Genomic DNA, 25,817 nt, shown 5'->3' on the forward strand with positions numbered 1-25,817 from the left:
AACAAATTATACTAAGTGAAAGAAGTCAGACATAGAAGATATACATTGTATCACTCCACTTATATTACATTTCAAAAACTAATTATTGGAGTGCCGTGCCACGCAAGGGTGTCCCCCGCGTAGGGGAGCCCCACGCGCAAAGAGTGCGCCCGTGAGGAGAGCCGCCCAGCGTGAAAAGAAAGAGCAGCCTGCCCAGGAATGGCGCCGCCCACACTTCCCGTGCCGCTGACGACAACAGAAGCGAACAAAGAAACAAGACGCAGCAAATAGACACCAAGAACAGACAACCAGGGGAGGGGGGGAAATTAAATAAATAAATAAATCTTTAAAAAAAAAACAAAACTAATTATTGGGAGAAAACTATTCAATTTTGTCAGGAACCATGATATGAGAGTATGGATGTTTACAAAAGATAATTGTGGGGAAAGCTTTAGCGTGCTGTAAAAGTTCTGTAAGATACTGTGAAAGTAATTATGTGACTCCATGAAGATGCCAACAAACAAAAAATGATGTACCATAAAAGGTGAAATAGATTGTATGTAAATTAAAACAACATCCACCACCAGGATGGAGGGGGAGAGATAAAATGCCAGCTGTGTAAAATGAATCTTACTGTATGAAAATGAATCACATAACCAACAGAAGGGGATGGAGAAGAAAGATGCTGGCCTAAGTTAAGTGGGAAAGTAATATTTTTTACTGGGTATTTAAAAACTTAAGCAGAAATAACTGCAAGAGATGTATAAATATATTATAGATAATGATAACTACGTCTGTCACTGTAGGAGAAAAATGTTACAAATAAGGAAATTATTAACCCTTTGGTTCTAAAATGGAGTCTGAAGTATCAACAAAGACTAAGTTTTAGATACCTAGCTAGCTGTGGATATATAAATTGATATAATAGAGATAGAAAAAGAGGGCATTACAGAGGACGTACATACACATATATATGTTAGATAAACATATAGATGTAAACATAGAAATCATTAGAGCTGCACATGTACACATGATTTAGTGTGTGTGTGCATATATAAATTTTTTCCTCCTAATTCTATCTACTGAAAAGCAGTGACATTTCAGTAGATGTGAGTAAACCTACCACTAGCTCTTGGTTTCTAAATGCCATTTTCCAGTGAGAGGAGCTAGAATTTCTTGGAGAACTTGTTGATTACCTGGCTAAGGAAGAAGAAATACAATATTAACCTGGTACAGGCCTTGAAGTAGTAATAAAAGAAGAAGAATGATGACATATTTGAAATGGCATGGAAGCCAATTTGAAAGAGCTCCAATAATCAAATTGAACAATTTGAAAGCAAATTAAATAATGATAGTTAGTTTATAAGAAAAGGAATAATTACCCGAGTCAGTAACAATATAATAACTGAAAAAATAAATAGGGAAGAGTGACAATTCTTCATTACAGAAGAATTTTGTATCTAAAGGGAAATGAGGCAAATGAATGAATATATGAGGTAAAGTAAGGGGAAGGTAAATCACTATTAGAACAACATTAAAAAATGTGATGATTCCAAAGCCAGGACACATGGAGCCTTTCATTCAATAGGCAAACATTTAGGGAAAAAACTCATATATGTATTTTTCTTATACATTTAAGCCATCAAATGATTAGAATTTAAATAACATCATAAATCCATAGGTTGGAATTTAGAAGTTCATCCATTTTTATGAACATGCTTGTATTTATTATATTAGTGTTCAGCTACAAAAGCAAACCAGCTACTTAAGGTTTCAATATTTTACTTACGGAAGCATTGCTATAGCAATGAACTAGAAAGTCGAGGAAACACACATTTACTTAACTTTTGAAAAAAGACTGAGTTCCTTAATGACAGAATGGGTGTCTTACTTTTTTTTTTTTTCCCCCATTATCTACCCAAGGATAATGCCTGGTACAGACTGTTGCTTATTGAAATGTTTACTTGTGGGGAGCCGCCGGGAGCTATGTGCATTTGCGTCTCCAGCAACATGGCCGTTTACCTAAGTACGCCTACTCCACCCCTGTGCTTCTGCCTTCTTCTTCCCCTTTCCCCAGTTTCCCGGGCAAAAAGTGTCACGCCTACGCAACAAGATGTTGAACCCATGACCAGCATTAAAGGGTGTAACAGCATTTTATTGCCTTATATGGAAGAGCCGCTTCGTCAGTCTATCACCCCCTGCTAATACCCTCCCCTTAGTATATATTCTGATGCTCTACCCTCAATAAACAGAGACTTGATCAGAATCCTGTCTTGTCTCCGTTTCTCTCGCCTCTTGTCCCCCAATTCCCACTCCCTCTTTCAGGTGCCGGTTCGTTTGACCTGCGGGCCAGGTCATTTACTGAATGATGAAAAAAAAAAATCAAAAGTTTAGGACACTTGTTTGTAGATACTAATGCTGGGACACTATTTGAGCTTTCCTGTTTTTAAACACTTTTGATACATTGTATTCAATTTTGTAAAGCAGAAAGATATACTTTATTGCAGTTATTCTTGGTCGCTAACTTTTGTCCAATATGTATGTAAATACATAAATATTACATATATTACATATAAATACATATAAGGACATATAGTTATCATACATACATAAATGCATAAATTTCATCTACACATGTAGAGGAATGAACCATGTCCTGCAGAAAAGACATGTTCAAGTCCTAACACTCAGACTTTTGAAGATGTTGCTATTATTTAAGGTATGAACTCAGGCCAATAGGATCTTTGAAAAACCTGCTTAGATGAGGTCAAATTGAATCAGATTGGGTCCCATTTCATATGGCTAAGTTCTTATAAGCAAAGGAAACTGGGAACAGAAGTAGAATTTAATAGATCCAGAAATCAGAAAAAGCCAGAATCCAGTACAAATCAGAGGAACAAACATGAAGATAAGAGAGATAGCCCTGTGATGGAGTGTTGCATGTATGTCACAGACTCAAGAATAAAGTAAGCCATGCCAATACCTTGATGTTGCATTTCTAGCCTCTAAATCATGAGACAATGAATTCTCATTGTTGAAGCCAACTCAAGTGTGTGATAGTTGTCATAACCTTGGAAAACTAAGAAACATATACATGTGGTCTCTGCTATAAGATTGCATGCTCTCATGACTAGCTGTAGAAATAGCTCATCCTCTGCTTACAGATAATAGACAGCAGTCTTTATCTGTTAATATCATTTGCTTCCCAGGAAAGGGGAAACTCATTACATGGAAGTGATGGAGGGTCTCAACACCCAACTCTTAAGAGGTGTTGTTGTCAGGCACCCGGCCCAGAGGTAGATCTCCTATTGTTAACTGTGGTTTACACAGGACCTTCTGAGCTTCTTATTCTGTTTACAAAATTCATTCATTCATTCATTTATTCATTTATTCATTTATTTATAGGCAGCCAATATTCATATATGTTCATGCATCTGTTCTTATTTGCCCTCTATTGTGTATTTTCCACTAAATTACACCAACCCCCTTTAGCCAGGCAATGAATTTCATTACTCTCATAAGTGGGGTTGGGTATTTAGGGTAAGTGTGAGGAGATCCCTCTTAGTGGAGAGAAGAATGATTTTGCCCTTTCTAGCGTTCACATCTCATGGGTTTCTGTATGTGTATGTGTCTGTGTATGTGTGTGTGTAGAATTTTTTTAAGTTTGACAAAGAGGAAGTCAACTTCAGAAACATCTTTACAGGAAAACCACTCTTCCCAAATGGATGCATTATGGGGTAGAGAGGGCCCACTCTGGGTCAGGTGCAGGTGGGATTTTAAAGGAAATGTCTCCTCTATTTACCCCCATATACAATCATATACATTTTTACTTTTGTACTCATTGGATTATAATTACACTTTTCCAAGGAACATAATTGTTCACTATCAGTATTAAAGATATTTAAGAAAGGAAAGCTTCTTGTTGGAACATAGTCAACTACCATATGAATAATGCTATAGTACTTATGATGTCAAGAGTTTCACTTCCTACAGCTTTTCTTAAGCTTATCTGTCCATCCCTGCACTGTTCTACTTGACTCTGTGTGTACAGTCATCACAGTCTTAGATGCTACAGGAAAACCTCTCTTTTGGCTAAAACTGCCATAGGAAAGTAAAAATGTATGAGGTTCTTACATTTGAGTAGTACCTGTAATTTACAGTTATCAAGTGTACCTTGTTTGGTTGACAGTTTTATTGTGCATTCTATTCCCCATGTGTGTCTTGTTTTTAAGGCAGAGACAACTTGTAATAAGATGTGTGCTTCCAAGAGGTTGGCCAGGGAGTTTCCACAGTCGTTGGGATGAACAAGAAATATCGTGTGCACTTTGGTGTGAAGCAAATCTGTCTTCATAACTTTGATACATTACCCCAGAAAAATGTATAGAGCAGAAGTACTTGTTGGTGTAAATTTTCAGGTAAGCCAGGTAGCCCACGCATTCTTTACAGGGAATTAGAAGAAAAGCAAGTCTTTAACATAACAGCAATACGTCTTTTATGTGTTGAAGGAAACAATTAAAATGGAAGCTGAATCCAACATTGGCCTTCTCATAAAGATTTCATGCGGTATAAACCCCCCAGTCTTCTAAAATGCAGTTCACCATTCCTCAACACAATTGGCAAAACCTCAGCCCAGTTGGTGTCCTGTTTTATCTAACTGGTGTTTTCTACTAACAGATATTTAGGTTGCAAGTTGCTTAGATTTTTCCTTACATTCTCTTTACCTATTCTTACAAGCCAAGTTGAGTTCTGTGTATAACAGAGTTATTGATTTAGTAACTTCCAGAGTAGAAAGTTCCCACAGTTCAGTTTCCTAAATTCAAGTTGTATACAACATTTTTTTTCTACACATTGAAATCTCCAGCTTCCATTAAAGTGGGTAAGATTTTAAGAAAAGGTTTTAAGATATGTTTTTAAATATTTCACCTTCTAATCATAAGCCTTTGAACATAATCTTAGGAAACTTTAAAGGCTTTTGAATCCTGATGGAGTCTCATTTTTTTCCTATTCATTATATGTGCTTGCACTTATATACTTGAATTATAGAAATTAAATTTAATGTAATTGGATTTTGGATATTTTATGTGACTATATTTGATTTCAGGTTACTATTTATGGATTCAATTTATTGACATTGCCATTAGGTAAAAAATTCATTCTAACTCACATATTTACACCTAATTGTTTCTATATAGTTCATTGATACAATGTGTGTCAGTGACACTGATATGTTCATATATCTGCATGTATCTATATAGATATATCTATTATATATAATCTACAGATATCCTATAGCAATCTTCCCCTGCAGTGTTCAAATTCTAGTGTGTGCATATATATATATTTATCCTAATACCTGAACCCCAATTCCGTTCTAGCAGTAGTCTATTACATTCTAGATTCTATTAGCCTGTCTGATTTTTCTTATACTGAAAATTTTGACTCCTAAGAAACTAAACATATTCAGTTTTGCCTTATTTGATAATACAAAATTCCTAGTATTTCCTTCTACTTAAGACTATAGGCTTAAAAGAAATCACAATCATTTTTGTTGTTGTTCTAGAAGAACTCATAATTGTTTATTATATATATTAATATATATAAGCACTTGCCTCAATGGTTTCCTTAAGTTGTTTCAATTTTCTTTTAATTTGAGGGCCTTGTTACCAAAAACCTGACCGTATCTGCTTTCTTAAATGGTATAGGGCTTTCAGAGGAGCATGTCTACTATCAGTTCACTAAAAAAAAAAACCAAATAATTTAGTTTACAAAATTCTACACATCCTTTTGACTTTACCATCATGTAGAATCCATATATGATGACTAAAATATAGTTATAAATAAAATATACAAAATATTATCTAAATCTTAAAATTATCCAGTTCCAATGATGAAACTTCAAGTAATAAGAGAGCATGTATATTTCCACATAGTCAATATCTTCACGTCTGTTAAACCCTATTATAATCTTCCAAATGTAAAAAAAGACTCTTTTTTTGTACTATAAGCACTTCTTCATTTTATAAGTATAATATTCCATTATCAATATTAGATTTCACAATATTATTTATAATTGCTTAGTTAAATGCTATTCTTATGTTTTCAGGACATAAATCCAACTATTTTTCTGATTAGTCATATTTTGCCCCAGTACCATTCAAAATGTTTATTTTTGTTTAAGGGGGATCAATTTCATGTCTCAGACATTAAAATTCCACGTGATTAACAAAGAACAATTAGTGCAAATATAAGTGCTTAAGAAGTTGTCAGATTCCTTTTGAATCATGGAATACAGTTTAGTATTTACCTGATATATATAACAAACACTCTTGCTTTAATTACAGGACTCCTAATATGGATTACCCAGTTCTGACACCTTCAAAAAATGAAATATCCCTTATTCACTGCTGTGGATATTTGAAATTTCTAAATCAATTTAAAAATCCCAGGATGCCTGGGAATAATGTCTGATATTATACCTTTAAACGATATACAGATATACTCTCATTTTATTGTAATTTATTGTACTTCACAGATATTGTGTTTTTTACAAATTGAAGATTAATGGCAAAGCTTCACTGAGCAAGTCTATCAGCATCATTTTAGTACAAAGGTTTCAAAAGATGGTTAGTAATTTTTAGCAATATTTTTAAAGTTTGTATTAATAATGCTCTTGCACACTTAATAGATGACAGTATAGTGTAAACATAATTTGTACATGTACTGAAAAACCAAAAAAATCCCTGCTACTCACTTTGTAATAATATGCAATTTATCTGCAAGGTATGTCTGTACTGGAAATTCAAGTGGAAAATTTAGAAATTTTTTGAATTTTCTAGGCACTTCCAGAATCATTTCATAATATATATTTTTTATAATTAAAAATATTTCATAGTACATTAATATAAAATTTGAACTACTAACTTTCATTGTATAAACCTAAATTCTTGAGTAGAAACAAATACATCAGACACCAAAGTCTTAATTTTTCAAAAGAATAAAACAAAAACACAATGCTTTCTTTATATTAATTTTAGCCATAATATTAAGTTTTAATATAACTATATATTGTTTTCAATATCATAATTCAATATTTAATTAGCATTTGTATTAAACAGAATTTTTAATTATAGCTTGGAATTGGAATTAATTTTCTGTAAGTATAAAGCAGTGATATTATCATTTGAGCCTTTGCCAAGGAAATAAGATAGCTGGAGGTCTACCTTCCTAGAACCAGGGATTCTATTACTGGGCAATATTTGAAGACTTTTGACTCAAGGTCAAGAGTTTCAGTTCATTTCTGTTTGAATCACTAAAATCATCATAACATTTTTTGAGCTATATTTCTGATATGAAAAAAAATGTAGTGGTCAAAAACATTTTAACACATACAATTATTAGCTACATATATAGGTATTCAATGTTATCCTTTCTTTCTGGTGAAAAATCAATAAAACACAGTCAACCAAAATAATTAAATATAAACCCATCAAATATCTCCCTGTGTGTGTGTGTGTATATATATATACTTATATATATATACATATATATATATACTTATATATATACATACATATATATATATACACACACACACAGATATACTGTTTTATCAGACCTCTTATTCATCATAAAATTGGAAGGGTTTTCTGGCTACATATGCCATATTTTGTTGCAATTGCTGACTTCTAAAGACAAGGGTATGTGTTTGGAGATATTCATATTCTTATATATTACTCTGATGAGAAGGGCTGAATGGTGTTTATATTTAATATATTAACTTCATGGTCACTGTGGTAGATTTGTATTCTGTCTTCTTGATTAAGCATCACTTATTTTTCTCAGAATTCCCCTCCCTGTATGGCCTTGGGTTATATTTGAACATAGTACTTACATGAGATTTGGAATTTTACCCATAGCCATTTAAAGCAATTGCTAATTAAATGTATTATATTAATGACAAAGGTTATACTTCCTCAAAGCATATCCTAATTATTTTATGATACATTACTATTATCTATAATCTTGATGTTATTATGGCTGGCTGGTAGATCAAACAGGGCAGTCTAGCTCACCCTAAACCTATACGAGAGAGTGACTATATAATGGTGTTCTATTGCGTATGTCTTCCCAACTCTGCATTCAGTGACTTCATGTTGAGTGTCTGAAATCAGCCATCATGGGAGTATTTACACCATGGAAAACTGACAAAAACTACACTTGAGGGTTTTATAAATTGTTCTGTGATTGACCAGATTTATGGAAATGGTAGAGAAAATGTTAATAGATTACAATTAAATACATCATTGACACAATAGTAGTTATATTGTTAATATCATGATTCATTCTGAAGAGAAATTTTACCCACAGCCATTTAATAGAAATTCATTTGCTGTTCACATTAATTGCAATTTGTTAAAATATTAGCCACCTCATCAAGGGCAAGAGGAACGCATAATCTCTCCACATGCGTCTGTGTAGGCTGAGCAGCTGATTGTCTGTTCATGTGGTTTATGAATCCATGCAGCTTGCTTTAGGGGCCTGAGTCAAGAAACTGCTCTAATATTCTAATCATTCTTCTGAGACACCCATTGTTTTTGTTGTTGTTGTTGTTGTTGTCATTTTGTCTATTGGTGAACACCTACTTTGTTAATTTTATTTTTGATCCAAAAATCCATATAGATTTTCATAAATGCCTATTCATAACCAGAGAAGTGGATTACATTGAAGCTCTATCCTAGTACTCCCTAGGGGCAAAAATCAGGTGCTAATTTTGAGAAACACCTATTCTACTCTAGACACAACTATCCTAAAGCAGAAACAATCTTGGAAATAATTCAGTATTTGGAATGTGAATTCTCTATCAATTTGACTAACCTGGATGTGTTTGTCATCTGAGTTAGAAATGGGCAGAGTAATTTATTACATATAGATACCATATTTCTTCTCAGTCTCAGGACAGTTAACTCATTGAACTGTGTAATTGAAACACTTGTTAATGAAAACAAGGGTTCAAAAACAATTTCAAGGGTTAACGCATCGATTTAACTATTAAGGCTATTATATTCATATACTGAATATAAGAAAGTAAGGCAGGGGCTCCATTGGAAAGATTTTGAAGGATGTCAAAATTAAGGGTAGAGAAGGTAAAATTACACATGAAAGTGCACAATTCTACAACTCTGTATCTTTCACTGATCATTCTTTTATTTTCTTAATCCAATAGGCCCAGACACAATTTAAACCTCCTAAAAAGGGGGGTATTAATACTCAAAATACACTGCTGAAACCATAAAATTTGATAGTGTGTATTCCTAAATGTAATTTTGGATGGGTCATTTTGCCTCATGGGGACCAGTTGGAGCTAACTGTGGTTTGGCCCTATTACTAAGTGGCAAGGGCAATCCTGTAATTATATACCTGTCAAATACTGTCTTGTGAGAGTTGCCAAGGAGGAGTGTTAGAAAATCTGCTGCTATTGCCAGCTCTAGAAGAAAATACTTTATTCTGAGCTTGGATAACTCAAAAGACTAATAAAAGTAATAAGGAGAGACATTGGCCTTTTGAATTCTGCTCATTGTGGATTGTTGCTTGTGTGATTAATATTTTTTTCCTTCAATACAGATCTAAAATTTAGATCAGCATGTAGCACAGTTTATTTCTTATTCTCATTATATTGTAGACCCTAGGTTCTCACTGTTAGGTGGTAATCTTCTATCACATTCCTTTGATCATACTCTAAGCTTTATCACATGCCCTGGATGCTAATGCAGCTGTCAAAAGAAGCTCAATGTCTCAAGATTTGAAGAGAAACCCTCAAGGCAAGAGTTGGTATTAGTATTCTCTAAAGGTCAAGGATTCATTGTTTTTAATTTATTTTTGGTATGTATGCATCCATTAACTTTATGCCAGCTCATCATTGTATTTCAAAAGATATTTTAAAATATAACATACATTTAAGTAGTGGTGATCGGAGAGCTTTTTCCACGTTCAACTAAAACACTGCTAGAAACAGAAGGCAGATACTCTTTAATCTTGGTAATTCACATAAATACCTTTAATCACTCTTATTAGTTCCTTTGTAAAATTGCAATCAGTACCATTCAGAAATTCTATTTCAATATGTTTCTGGCTTAGTGTTTTCTATTTTTCCTTCTGGCTGCTGGGCCAGATAAGGAATGGGACATGGCAACTCTGAGAGAAACACCTGATGTATTTTGGCATATTACTGTTACCTACTACATAAACAGAACCACTTATTTTAATCCCTTTTTAAATGAATATATTTTAGGTAAATACTATAAGTTAAAGTAACACCTGGCATTTCTGTACTTTTTTCTTAAACAAAAGCTTTTTAGGGAAAAAGCAAACAAAATCTTTGCAGGAACCCATAACAGAATATGAGGTTATAGAAGAGCTTTGAATTAGGCACATCACCATATAGGTCAGTGATTATTATCTGGAGGCAATTTAGGCCTCTCCCCAGGGACTTTTGGCAATGTCTGGAGATATTTATGTTCACAACTGTCTTGGAGGTGCTATTGTCATCTAGTGGGTAGAAGCAGGGAATGTAAATTCCCAGAAAACAGGACTCCACAGGAGGGCTTGACTGAATAGCAATTAGTTAAGATATTAGAAATATGGCTTATGGATCCAACTAACCACCTCAGAGGAAGTGAAAATGGAGATGTGATATTCAGAATAAATCTATGAAAGATATTATTGGACACCCTTCAGTAGCTTGGAACACCAATAAACTTTAGAGAATTTTGTGTCGGCTGGATTGAAGGGAGAGAGAGAGGACAAAACTGAAGGAAGAATGACTTAAAGAGCAAAACAATGTAACCAGAGTTCTTGGCTGAAGAATTCTTCTCTGACCAAGAGACAATGAGCAAAGCCTCAAGTTTGGAGAGGTTGCGGCTCCCACTCTGACATTCAGGGAGAGTGTGGCTGCCACCGAAGTATTCATCATAGAGAGTTTGACCCCTTCCTTTATTCTTAGAGATGGTTGAACTGCCACTTCAGCAGGCCCAGAGGACAAAGCATTGAGCTACATATGACTCTCTGACCTTGAAATCTAATGGAATTGTCTCTGCTGGGTTTTGGACTTGCTTGGGACCCATGTCTGTGTTTTCCTTCAATTTCTCCTTTCTGGAATGGGACTGTCTATCCTATACCTTTCCCATTTTTGTATTTTGGAAGCAGATATTTTATTTTCAAGATTTCACAGGTCCACAAATGGAGAAGATTTTGCCCAAGGCTGCATCACGTTGATTAAAATGAGAGACTGGATTTAGAGTTGATACTGAAATAGCTAAAGTCTTTTTGGATGTTAGGATTGAATGAACATGTTTTGCGTGGTGGAAGTATATGTCCTTTTGGGGTCCAGAAGGTGTAATGTAATGACATTAATCATGTGTTCTGTATAACCTGTTCAAGTACTAACCTATGGATGTGAGCACATTTGTAAAGAGGATTTTGAAAGCCTGCTAATGTGAGGCAAAACTACACTAATGTGGTTTTTTCCCAAAGGTGTGGTACAATAAATTCCTAATGTTTAAGTCGTCTAGTCTGTGGTTTATGCATGTGGCATCATCAAAACAGCACAGGCTTGGAGATAAAACTGTAAAACTGACCTGGGTTTATCACTTACTATCAGTGTAGCACTTGTAAAGGCACTTAACCACTCTAAACCTTAATTTCCTCTTCTGCTTCTGGCTTCAGCTTACAATTTTTGTTTTCCAAAAGAATAATTCACATATAGCTTTATATATGCTAACCTCTAAATAACTGAAAGCAATAATAAACATCATGTAGATAAAATAAACAAAAAAACAACAAAAACAAAAATATCTTCTTTGTTTTTATAAGTCAGCAAACATTTGATTTCTAGATGTGGCATCAAAACTTTTGCTTTGATAGAATTTATGTTTTGCTTAGTCAAATTCATGTCTATGCTTGTGCACGTTGTTTATTTCAACCTATATAATTTGTTAAGAAAATTAATATTCACCCTTTAATGCAGGTGTTCTTAACCAGGAGTCCATAGACACTTGAGGGTCTGTGGAAAGAATTCGGGGAGTCGGTGAGCTTGAATTGAAAAAAATTGGTTTATAATCTTTTTTTCCTCTGACCTCTGATGTTGAGCATAAAACTCCCTGCTGCTACATTCTGAGAAGGGGTCCATGGTTTTCACCAACTGGTAAAGGGTCCATGGAAAAAAAAGGATAAGAACCACTGCTCTAATGATTTTATCATTTTCTTTCATTTCAGGCTAAGGAACTATTATAAAATTCTTTTTAATTGTAAATATTATTTAATTTATTTTAAAGGTATAAGTCCTAATGTCATAAAATATACAGTATGAACTTTAGACTATTATTTAATTGTGTATATCCCTTTAGAAACATTTAGCACATTGTAATTATCTTGGATGCTTGATAATATTATATTTTTCACAGTTAAATTACTTAAATTGGATACATCGTACAATAAATGTGAAAAGAAACTTTATAGTTTAAAAGCAGAGGCGTATGCTTGAGAGAGCGTTGTCATTGACTTCTCAAGATAATATTCAGCCATGCATGGAAAGTTAATCCACTTCTTACTTTGTTTTAGTTTTATTGATATAACATACAACTGAGTTTTATTTGAGTCTTAAGTTTAGCTTGACAGTTTTAAAAAGTAATCAAAGTCAATGTTCTGATGGAACAATAGGTTGGTACATATAGTAGAAGGCCAATTGTCACATATAAGACAATTTAATTGAGAATAATAGAAAGTACAAAATATTAGAAAATTTTGCATGAATAATTTACACAATGTGAAGTGATATCATTCAAACATTAAGAGAACTTCATGTCAGAAATTCTGACAGTTTTAAAGAGCCTTTGTTTAAATATAAGTGCATTTTTTTAATTATGAGAAAAGTAATAATAATAACTTAAAAATACAGAAAATAGAGAAAAATCCAAAATCTATATTTATAGGCCTCAACATTTATTTTAATATCAATCCTAAATATTGCTCAAGAGACAAAAATTATTGAGCTTGGGTTTTAAAACCTTTCACTTTCAGACTACTTATGCTTTTTGGTCTAAGGTAGATCACTTGTAAACAATGTATAGTTGGAACATCCTTTGTCATCCATTCTGCCAATGTGTGTCATTTGATTGGTGAGTTTAATCCATTAATATTCAGTGTTAGTACTGTAAAGGCAGAACTTACTTCAGCCATTTTGTCCTTTGGTTTTTATATGTCATGTATTTTTTGTCTCTCTTTTCCTTTTTTACAACATCCTTTTCTCTATAGTTGATCCTTTTTTATGTATCTGAGTAATACTTTACTCATTTCTGGTTATGTATACTTTTAAAATATTTTTATGGTCACCCAGGAGTTTATATTCCACAACCTACATCTATAAATTACTAATTAGAAAAGATATCAACTTAGCTTCAATAATATGTATAGTCTCTGAATTTTTTTGTTCATACTACACCAAGTCACTCTCATCTTTTCCTTTTAACCTGCATAATTCCTTTTAATGATTCTTGAAAGGCAGCCCTTTAGTCTTTTATTGACAAATTCAATTTCTGTTAATTTTCTAATATTTTAAACTCCCCCTGATTTTCAAAAGACAGCTTTTCCAAATAAAGAATTTTGGGTTGACACCTTTACTCTTTCAGTGCCTTAAATATATTATACCACTGCTTTCTTAGTCCCATGGTTTCCGATGAGAAACTGGCACTTTAGTCTTATTGGAGAGCATTTGTATGTGATGAATCACTTTTCTCTTCCTGCTTTCAGAATTTTCTCATCATCTTTGGCATTTGTTTCTTTGACTAAACCATATGTCCCATTCCTTAGTGTACCCTGTAACTTTTTGCCAATATCTAAGCTTCTAATATCTTGATGAATTAATTGACAGTCAGTTTCTCCCCCTTTTCCATGTTTTATTTTATAGTAGTTTTTTGATAGGTCTCTTCTTTGATGTTTGGTCTAACTTATTATGGACCTTTAGAATAGTCTGAGTTTAATTGTTTGTGTTTTCTCAGCTTTTCTTCATCTGATTCTTGCCCTGGACATGTGCTACAATTTTTAAGTTTGTTATTTTTATGTAATTGTTCACCTTTAGCAGAAAGTTTTCATTCCTCTGTTCTTTCTATAGGAATCTTGTCTATTAGGTTTGTTTTCTTGGCAAATTTTCTCTCTAGTACATATGGTTTGTTGAAATTATCACCCACAGTTATTTTCTCTTTTCCTTACAGTTTTCAGTTCTGGGACCCCTGCCCAGCCTTAAAGCAATTCATTTTGTTTTGTTTTTGTCTGAATCTTTTTTTTTAATTTCTAAATTTTTAAAAGATATTTAGATTACATAAATGTTACGTAAAATATATAGCAAATTCCCATATGCCCTGCTCCCCACACTGCCCACATTTTCCCCCAATAACAACATGCTTCATTAGTGTGGTACATTCATTGCAATTGATGAACACATTTTGGACATTGCCACTAAACATGGATTATAGTTTACATTGCAGTTTACTTTATCCCACACACGATTCTGTAGGTTATGGCAAAATATATAATGACCTGTATTTATCACGGCAAAGGCATTCAGAGCAATTCCCAAGTCCCAAAAATGTCCCCATATTACACCTGTTTTCCCTGTCCCTGACCTCAAAACCACCACTGCCTCCACATCAATAATATAAGTTCTGCCATTACTAGAATCACAGTAAGTTTATAGTAAAATACCAGTAAATCCACCCAGCCCATAATCCGTTCCCCAATCCTGAGGATTCTGGGATGGTGATGCTCATCCCATCTCTAATTGAGAGGGACTTCAGTCCCATATGGCTGATGGATGGGACTCTTTTTCTTGTAGTTGTAGGCTTTCTCGATTCCTTGGTATGGTGGTTGTCCATAATCACCTCCTTGTTATTTGTCCTGGATGAATACAATGAACTGGAAAGAAGGTGTTGCAACTCTGTTGAAGCTCAGGGCCCAGCTGGCACATGAACAGTCCAAAGATACAAGTCTCTTGGATGTACACTTAGCAACTCCAGCACCAAATATAGGTTCAAATAGAAGGGACTGAAGAGCCATGTAAAGGGAAACCACAACTGAGTCCAATTCTGTCATACTGGGAAGCACAAACCCCAAAGTAGGGCCCACTGGCAAGGCACCAAGCTCATGAGTTTCTGTCCTGACCATAGTGCCTGGGTATCTACAGAGCCCTCAGGACCTTGGAGTAGTGTCTAATTTGCCAGTCAATGAGATCCTGCTGAGATGTGCATAAACATAACCTCTGGAATAACCTTCTGACTCAATTTGAAAAGTCTCATAGCCATATAAACTCATTTGTCTTTACCTTTTCCCCCTTTTGGCCAAGGTCTTTTTCCAGTTGCATTGCTAGTTGGTGCTTGGTAGCAATCCTTTGATGCCAGGGAGGCTCATCCCTGGGAGTCATGTCCCACCCTGTGGGAAAGGTATTGCATTTATAGGCTGAGTTTGGCTTAGAGCTAGACCATATTTAAGCAACAGGGAGGCTCTCAGGAGATAACTAAAGAAATTCTTTTATCCACCCTTTTAATTTCTGATTCCTCTGTGTGGTTTTTCTGCATCTTGTTTCTTTCCCATTTAGAGTATCCCACCCCAGGGAGCCAAATGGGGTCAATCCAGAAAAGTGTTTCAGTCCAGAAAAGTCTGTTTTTGCCCTTATCTAGTCCAGCCAATATTAACTGGCTTCTGTGAATGCATAATTTGGTTGCCCTTCTTCCATGGTTTCTGTCTCTCCCAGCTATCCCAGAGGACCTTTTATATACAGCTCTCCTCAGCACCTTGTGTTTCACACGGGGTCTCTGTAGATTTTTGACCATGTGTCTGGATACATGTGGACTCCTAACTCACTGCTGTGAATTTCTCTGTAGTCATTATCCCTGGTGGTAGAGATCTGGGTCATTCATTCTGGAGAACTATGGGCTTCATGGGCCCATGTGAGGGAAATGGGAGAGGGCTGGCTGGTCGAGTTCAGACATTTCCTACTTGACATTTGTCTTGTTCTTTGATTCAGCATTTGTGGAGTCCTTTTCCAGTCTCAAACATCCTTCATATTTCTAAGTAAGTGGAATTTGTCCTTTACTGAATGGGGGGAGGTTTTATCAGGGGATATCTTACATTGCCATGTTGATGATGTCTTTTCCAGTCAATGACTTTTAACAAAGTTGTATGGAAAATTCAGTGAATAAAATATAATATATTCAATGAATGTTGCTAAATTGTAGGATAACCATATACAAATAAAATAACTTTGTCCCTACTTCATATTTTAACACTACTCAAAATAGAGAACAGAAAAAATATCAACAAAAAGTTGTAAACTTTCTATATAACATAGACACATTATTGACCTTGGGTTAACTAAAGATTAATTACACAAGATGTAAAAATTGCAATTAAGAAATGAAAAATTTTGTTCAACTGAATTTCACCAAGATTAAGAACTTTTGCTCCTTCAAGATTGTTAAGAAAATAAAAATGCAAGACACAGAGTTACAGAAAATATTTGCAAACCACATGTATTAAAGGACTTTATTCAAGAAAATACAATGAGTTCATGAAACTCAAGAAATAAAACAACCCAATAAAAATGGGCAAAATAATTGTACAAAAACTTTACTAAAGAAGATACACAGCACACAAAAATACAATCAGCATTAATATTCAGAGATACCACCACATGCAATAGAGCATGTCTGTTTTAGTTAATTACCATACCAAATGTTCTTTGACTTTGAAACAACTAGTACTTTCATGCACTTCACTTGGAATTATAATATGTTGTAACTACATTGGAAAACAGTTTGGTAATTCCTTAAATTTTAAACACACATCTTTAGTTCTATCATAAGATTCATCCATTTCGTACCTTGCTATTTACTCAAGAGAAATTACATCTTATGTCTTTATATAGACTTTTTATGAATATTATTAATGACTTTATTTCTAATAGTAAATAAGTAGAAACATTTCAATAGCCCATCAACAGGTAAAAGGATAAATACACTGTGGCTCAATTGTACAATAAAATGCAACTTGGCAACGAAAATGAACAATTTTTTATGCATGAAAGATTATCAACGTGACTATGCTGAATAAAAGAAGATGAGAAAAACAAACAAACAAACAGCACATTAAAAGAAAAGTGATCGGTAATAGGCCAAAGCAGATCAGTAGTTGCTCGGTGCTTGAAGTGAAAAATGGTGATGACAAGAGGACAATAGGAAATTTTGGGTATGTTGGACATATCCACTAGATTGATTATGGTGATGACTTTTAGGTTGCATGGTATATATCAACACATCTTTAATACCACCAAGTGATTTATTAATTCCATCCCTTGTTATTTACTCAGACATATTTGTGTTGTCAAAACATCAAAATGTACTTTTCAAATACGTGAAATTTCTTATGTCATTTATACCTCAATGATACTGTTAAAATAAAATACACAAACTAAAATGGTATAAAGGAAGGATATGTTAGAAACCACAAGAAGTATAAGAAAAATAAACAATATACATAGAGAGATTTAGAGATTCAGATTTAGGTAAAATTAAAATAAAATAAAATAGTACTTAACACTTCATACATCTATCCATAATATAAAGATAAAATATAATTTCCAAAATCAGTTGTAAAAATGGTAAAGAAAAAAGAAAATAATGGCAATTAGTAATCAAGAGATAGTGTCACAGTTTTAAGCTGAAAATCATTAAATCATAAAGTAGGGTGATATACATTGATTATTGAGCAAATATGGACAAATGTCCAGACAACACACACACAGCCAGACTACTTGGACAGTAATTATTTGGTGAATTTCATGGAAAGGAAAACAGTTCCTTCGTGGGTTGCCAATTGCCAACTGTACTCTGGGGTAGCCCCTGGGATCTGACATGGATAATCTTCAGACTTTGGACTACATGACATTTCTCATGCTTTGTTATTGAGGTACCATCACCGACTATTTATCCATCATAATCAAGAATTCTGTTTCAAGACCTGCAGTTCTCAGTGATGTATTGTGACAGACCTGCAGGTACACTATATTCCACTACCAGAGCATTATTTGTTTGGAGTCTTTGCACCTTCCCTAGTTTAATCAAATATGAGGGTCTAAGCTTGTGTTTTAGATATATGAATAACAGAATCTGTGGCCAGAGTCACCATCTCAATACTCTATCAGGAAGGATGACCTTAATCACTAAAACAGTTAACTCATGGGTTTATTTCAGTGGGATTCTAGCTGGACTCTATAATTAAGCATAAAAATAGAAATTGCATTGCAGCATTATTTATTGCATGAAAAATAAGAAGCAACAAGCTTCTATCTCTGAGGAGTGGCTAGAGAAATTATAGAAGATGCTTACCAATATGTACTATGAAAAGAGCTAAAAAATGACTCATGGCATCATGCGTGTATCTTAAAAAACCGACCTGTATGAATTAAAGCTAAGGAAGAGAAGACCATCTGTAACAAAATGGCATTTCTGTAAATTAAAAATACCTGGACACAAGCAACAATACACATTTATAAGGATATATGCAGGGAAGTGGACATGGCTCAGCTGATAGAGTGTCCACCTACCATATGGAAGGGTGCAGGGTTCGATCCCAGGCCCTCCTGGCCCATTTGGTGAACTGGCCCACGCACAGAGCTGTTTTGTGCAAGGAGTGCCATCCCACGCAGGGTGCCCCCGTGTGGAGGTGCCCCACATGCAAGGCGTCCACATGCAAGGAGTGGACCCTGCAAGGAGAGCACCCTGCAAGGAGAGCCGCCCTGTGTGAAAAAAGCGCAGCCCGCCCACGAGTGGCCGAAGCACACACGGAGAGCTGATGCAGCAAGATGATGTAACAACAAAAGAGACGCACTTTCTTGGTGCCACCGGGGTCCAGGAAGGCGCAGAAGAACACATAGTGAATGGACACAGAGAGCAGACAATGGGGGGGGGGCGGGGAATAAAAAAAGACATACGCAAAGATATAATATATGCAATATATGCAAATATATTAAAATATATACTGCATATGCAAATAAATACATATATATAAACAAATTACAAGATTTGCTTATGGGAGGAGTAGAGTAGTATGGACAGAAACAATAAAAAAGAAAATGATAAGAAGTGAGTGAAAGGAAAGCATTCCTGCGATGAGTGCTGATAATGTCCAATGAATGTCTGGAACATTAGCTCCATTCTTGGCAGCAGATGCTTATAAGGGTTGAGGAAAAAAAAAACCTACCAAAAGAACATATCATAAAATAAAACATAGACAACATTGATTACACTACAAAAACCACAATTATTCCTGCAAAAGACATCTCCAAAGCAAATTTTTCAAAAGTAACAAACTAGGAGAAATCATTTCATCATACATAACAAAGGATCTGAATATCAACTATTAAAGCACACACACATGCAAATTATAGACTAAAAGAACAAATCAAAGATATTTCCTTTGTAAATGGGCCAATTACATGTACATGGATATAACATAGAAGAAATGCAGTAGCCATCTATATGGGGAAATAAAATAATGCACAATTTCATTCCAGAGCCACTCTATTGATTTATGAATAAATGCAAAGTGCATACATATGTTTATGAGACAAACATATAAATTTAACTATAAAAAATTGTTTTTTTAAAGTAGTATCTCCTAGAGATGTAAAGAATGTTTCTAATGAATCTATACTATTTTAATTATTTATAAAATATTTTAAAGAACCATAACTCAATATTCATATTTACTTACTACACAAGAATATATTTTATTTTATAGAGTTTTCTGAATGAGAAATATAATCTTTGAAGTTTTCAATGTGAATTTTGGTTCAACTAATTTTATTCCTTGGGAAGATATTTCTCTGAATCTCAGTTTTCAAATAAATTAATGAGTAAATACTATATATATCATAGGTTGATGTAAGGAATAAATGACAAGAGTTTGTAAAGTATTCAGCCAATATCCAGATATTACAGACCTAGATATTACAGCACTATTAGTCTCTTTGCTGTTGGTGATTTTTTAAAATTATAATAATGACACAATGAGCATCTTTTAGTCCTTTTTTTTCCACAGTTCATCTTTTTATAAGAGAAAATACTAGAAACTGAAATGGGGAACTAAATAGTATGATATATCTTATAGTTATTACTTAATTATCCTCCAGAAAACTTATTAAACTAATCCCTTCACTTGTTGTTTCATTGATATCCTAATTTTTCAAATCATTATTATGAGATACCATTAGTTTACATATTTGCTTAACATAATAGACAATAAAATAGTTATTTTTATCATAACTTACAGGGCATTTCTATATTTCTGTGGAATGTGGCTCCTTTTCTTTTGTTCTATTGCACTGTTAATTTTTCCCCAAAAGTCTCAACATGTGAAAACAGATATTATCCTAAATTCTTATAAAGACTAAATAAAAGATACAAAAATTCAATTTGTTAAGTATCTTATTATTACATAATTATTATTGTCTAATTTTACTCTTAAAATACTAAAAACACCAATTGGGGTAAGTATGAGCAGATTCAAACACCATAAGTTTAATTAATATAAGTGGCAAGAATTTTAGTTAGCATTTTTGGAGGAGAAAATATAGGGCCGAAACTATTTAAGTGACTTTCACTAATTTCTATGGCTTTAAGTGGTATAATTAATAATTATAGCCTATCAATTCATAGTTTTCTTTTTTGCAAGGTGATTTTCCCCTGTAATATCACAATGGCATGGATCACAGTGATAGTTCTGATTTTGTACCATAAACTTTTCCCAGATAAGAGCCATAATAACTTTGACTAATTTTCCAAAACTTTCTATATTGCAGGCACTCTGCTGAGAGCTTTTCAGCTACATGTCATTAATTATTACAAACATATCTGCACAACCTCTGAAAGTTTGAGAGTTCACATAACTTGAAAAAGGACATTGCAATGGTTAATGTAAGGGCAATGCTGTTAGTAAATCCTGGGATCCAATACTTTCTGCACCACTGATGATGATTGAATAGTTGCAGTTCAATTTACCTGACTAATCCTCAGTCCATGTTCAGTTCTTTCTTTTTTAAAGTACCAAACTGGGGTTTACACTTGTGCTTAATTTACAAGGCTTTTGAGAGGATTAAGTGACATAGAATATGAAAATATGAAAAACCAGAACAGAGGCAACTGAACTCATTACAATCAGCCAAGACTTCATCATTTAAAGAGAGCAAAACAGAAATTAATATTAAGCCAATAGTAGAAGCCAATTTTATTTTCCACATAATGATCCTTAAGCATTAAAAAAGAAAAATGAATACAAAACATTTTGTGTCAATGATTTTTATTATTTTTTTTAAATTTTTTTATTTTTTTTTTGTTTCAAAAGAGCTTTAGATGACATAAATGTTACATGACTTTCTCCAAATCTTCAAGATTGAGGAATGAACAATGGATTTATTATTATTCTACTATAGACATTATTATTCTAACAATCAAAGAACTTGTAACAGTGATGTAAAGACACAGGTTCTGTGTGGCCACACAGCTTCTGAGGGGAGGGAAAGGGAAGAATAGGTGTAATATGGGGCATTTTCGGAACATTGGAATTGTCCTGCATGACAATGCAATGATACAGGCCATTATATATCTTGTCATAACCTACAAAATCGTGCAGGACAGATTGTAAACTATAAAACTGTATAAAACTATAAAACTGGTTCATCATGTGTTCAGCAATTGTAACAAATTGTACAACACTTGGAGGATATTGCCAATGGTTTTTAAATATCTTCTAACTTACATTGCATAATTATCTCTCTCTATCATGGGTAAGAAATCTTCAATATATTGCATAAAAACTTCACCAGATCTTAGTGCTGACATTAAAAAGAAAAATAAAACAATTCCCTTTATAGAGAAGTCTACAAAAGTCCAATTTTTTTGTGTTATTTGTGAATAAGATGACTGATGAAAAAGTCAGGTGCAGAACAACCAGCAAGATGGCGGAGGAGTAAGGAGCTCCTAGAGTCAGCTCCTGCTATGGGGCAGTTGTAAACACCCAGAGCTATCTGGAGCTAGCTGAAGTACCTGTTTGGGGGCTCCAGGAGACCAGAAAAGTATCCTGCAATATCCTTGAAGGAATGAAAGGAGGAGACTGCCCATCTGCAAAGAAGACTCCTAAGTAGAACAATATATGCCCCAGAGGCCAGTGCCCAACCTCCACTGGAGAAACAAGACACCTGGGAGCTGTTCCATGGCTGGAATTGAAAACTCCACTTCCAAAAATGGGAGAGGAAGAGATGGTTGGGGACTAACTTCAGCTACTGTTGAGTAAATTCAGTGGGCTAAAGTATAATCCTGAGAACAGCTAAAGTTGGAGCCTGTCCAAGTCAGAAGGAGGCCAGTAGCTGACATCTTAACTCTGTGCCTGGCATGAGGGGAAGCAGGGCAGACTGAAAATCACAGTGCTGGTGGGGAGTGGCTTCTTTCCATCCAGATCAGACTGTAGCTCTAGCATAGGTCCAGCATCACCTCCAGAGAGGAAGCTGGGGGGACCTGCACCAACCTCTCTGGGAAATTACTAGTCAAGCCACAGAAGCTGGTGATGATCCTATTCTGGCAGCACAAGCCACCCCTGGAACTATTCTGTGACTGGAATTGGAAACTCCATTTCCCAGAAACAGGGGAGGAGACAGTTGGCTGCAGATTTCAGCTACTGATTGGTAGACTCTGCTGGCTAAGATATAACCCTGGGAACAGCTGCTGTGTGAATCTGCCCAAGTCAGAAAAAGTCCAATGACTGCCATTTTGACTCCATCCACAGCCTTTGGGGAAGCCAGGCTGACCCAAAATCACAGTGATGGTAGGAACCTGTTTCTCTCACCCAGATTGGCCACAGCCTTAGACTAGATTTCAGCACCTCCTCTGGCAGGGAGGATGCTGGCAGGCCCTGCACCTGCCTATCTAGGTAACTGCATGTACTTCTGGCTGGCACAGACTGAAATTGGAAGCCTATTGGGGCAACTGCTGTCATCTTGGACCACACTTCATAGAATGCTGCCCACACCTGCAGCTCCATTCCCACCCCAGGCAGGGGAGAAAGGGGTATGAATCTTCATCCATCTCCCTGGACAACTACAATCTATGAATGGTTTATTCCATGTAGCTGTGACTCTGTCCCTACCCCTGACAAAAGAGAAAGTTGGGAGAAGCTTCATTAGTCCCCGTCACAATGAAGGCAGCTTGAGCCTGCACAGATTATCACACCAGTTACAACCTTGGTTCCTATTGCACAACCAGCAAGGGAAAAAGGGCAGGAAGTTCTAAACTAAAGAGAAAAACTGCACCCAGAATAAATATTCTAGTAATCCAGATGCAAAGACACCAACAAAATTTACAATGCACACCAAGAAACAGGAAGCTATGGCCCAGTTAAAGGAACAAGATAAGCCTCCAAATGATGTAAAGGAGTTGAGACAACTAATCATAAATGTTCAAACAAAACTCCTTAATAAATTCAATGAGATGATTAAAGAGATTAAGAATATTAAGAAGACACTGGATGAGCACACAGAAGAATTTGAAAGCATACATAGAAAAACAGTACATCTTATGGGAATGAAAGATGCAATCAATGAAATTTTAAAAACATTGAAATCATATAATAGCAGATTTGAGGAGGCAGAATAAAGTTTTGGTGAGCTTGAAGAAATGGCCTCTGAAAGTGAACATACAAAAGAACAGATGAAGAAAAGAATGGAAAAAATTGAACAAGGTCTCAGGGAACTAAATGACAGCAAATGTGCAAACATATGTGTCATGGGTGTCCCAGAAGGAGAAAAGGAGGGAAAAGGGCTAGAAGGAATATTTGAAGAAATAATAGTAGAAAATTTCCCAACGCTATTGAAGGACATGGGTTTCCACATTCAAGAAGCACAATGTACTCCCATCTGAAAAAATTCGAATAGATCAACTCCAAGAGAGTACTCATCAGAATGTCAAATGGCAATGACAAAGAGAGAATTCTGAAAACAGCAAGAGAAAAGCAATGCATAATATATAATGGATACCCAATAAGATGAAGTGCTGCTTTCTCACCAGAAACCATGGAGGCAAGAAGACAGTGTTCTGATATATTTAAGAAACTACAAGAGAAAAACTTCTTGCCAAGAATCTTATATCCAGCAAGACTGTCTTTCAAAAATTAGGGCGAGATTAGTATATTCACCAATAGACAGAAACTGAGAGAATTTCTAAGCAAAAGACCAGATTTTCAGGAAATACTAAAGGGTGTGCTAGAGCCTGAAAAGAAAAGACAGGAGAGAGAGGCCTGAAAGAGAGTCTAGAAATGAAAGTTTTATCAATAAAAGTAACTAAAAGTGTAAAAAGAGTGGTGAAAGTAAAATATGACAGATAAAACTAAAATAGGAATTAACTTAACTAATGATGTAAAGCACTTGTAATCAGAAAATTGCAACTCAATTTTAAAAGAAATAAAAAAAGTTCTAAATAACTGGAAGAATATTCCATGCTCATGGATTTGAAGACTTAATATCATTAAGATGTCAATTCTACTCAAATTGATATACAGATTCAATGTAATCCCAATAAAAAATCCACCAGCATTAAAAAAATTGAAAACATGGTCATCAAATTTATTTGGAAAGGTAAGGGGTCCTGAATAGCCAGAAACATCATAAGAAGGAAAAGCAAACCCTCATCTCCAGACTTTAAATCATATTACATAGCTATAGTGGTAAATACAGCAGAGTATTTGCATAAAAACAGACACATAGACCAAAAACAGACCCTCACATGTATGGTCAAGTGATTTTTGACTAGCCTGTCAAACCCACACAGCTTGGGCATAACAATTCATTCAACAAATGGTGCTGAAAGAATTGGATATCCATAGCTGAAAGAAGAAAAGAGGACCCCTATCTCACATCTTACCCAAAAATTAACTCAAAATGCATCAAAAAAACTAAAAATAAAAGCTAGAATCATAAAATTTCTAGAAGAAATTGTAGGAAAATTTCTTCCAACCTCTTGGTAGGTGGCAGATTCTTAAAGGAGATAAAAGGAGGCCTGAGATGGACAACTGATATTTAATGTATGTATAAGTTTTAATTAGCTTTACTTACGTGGGTGAGAATTGTGGTAAATGGTACAGTGCCCGAGCCGGTGGGGGCGAGTCCAGGGACCTATGGGAAGAAGCAGAGTGGGGCAGGGGACGAGAAGAATGGAGACAAGACAGGATTCTGATCAAGTCTTGTTTATTGGGGGTAAAACACGGGGATACATAGAGAGGGAAGGGAACGTGTACATAGGTGATAGGCTGGTCTTGTGGGTGGCAGACGTCCAAGAAGGGGATTGGCCAACATTTCGCACCGGGTCTGCGGAGTTTTGCGCCTTGCGCATGCGTATTGCTGTGGTCACCTGAGTAGTGGCAGGAGGGGGAGAACAAAGAAGCAGGGAGGAGAAGAATAAGGAAATGACAGGGCAGATTTGTGAACTCTGCCATGTTGTGAGAGGCTGTAAACAGACCTCACAGCAGGTGGTTCCCCACAGTACAGATGCAAGAGTGCCCTTTGTGAGGTAGAGCAAATGTACATCACTACTGCAGGGTCTTGGGAATGTGGAGAAGCATGGGAAAAGTAGAGCTGGAGTGACCTATGGACTGTGGTTAGCAGTAATAATATAATGTTCTTGCATTTATGGGAAAGACGTACTGTGTTGACAATGAGGCAGTGAGGAAAATATGAGCCAAATGTACAC

General features: G+C 35.1%; 1 pseudogene; it reads left to right on the forward strand.

Annotated features, from left to right (window-relative positions):
• The first annotated feature begins 1,989 nt into the window (after window positions 1-1,989).
• The window catches only part of LOC101431693 (thiopurine S-methyltransferase-like), a 59,174-nt pseudogene continuing 35,346 nt past the window's right edge, over window positions 1,990-25,817 (forward strand).

This window comes from Dasypus novemcinctus, chromosome 15 (genome assembly GCF_030445035.2).
Source record: "Dasypus novemcinctus isolate mDasNov1 chromosome 15, mDasNov1.1.hap2, whole genome shotgun sequence".
Taxonomy (NCBI): domain Eukaryota; kingdom Metazoa; phylum Chordata; class Mammalia; order Cingulata; family Dasypodidae; genus Dasypus; species Dasypus novemcinctus.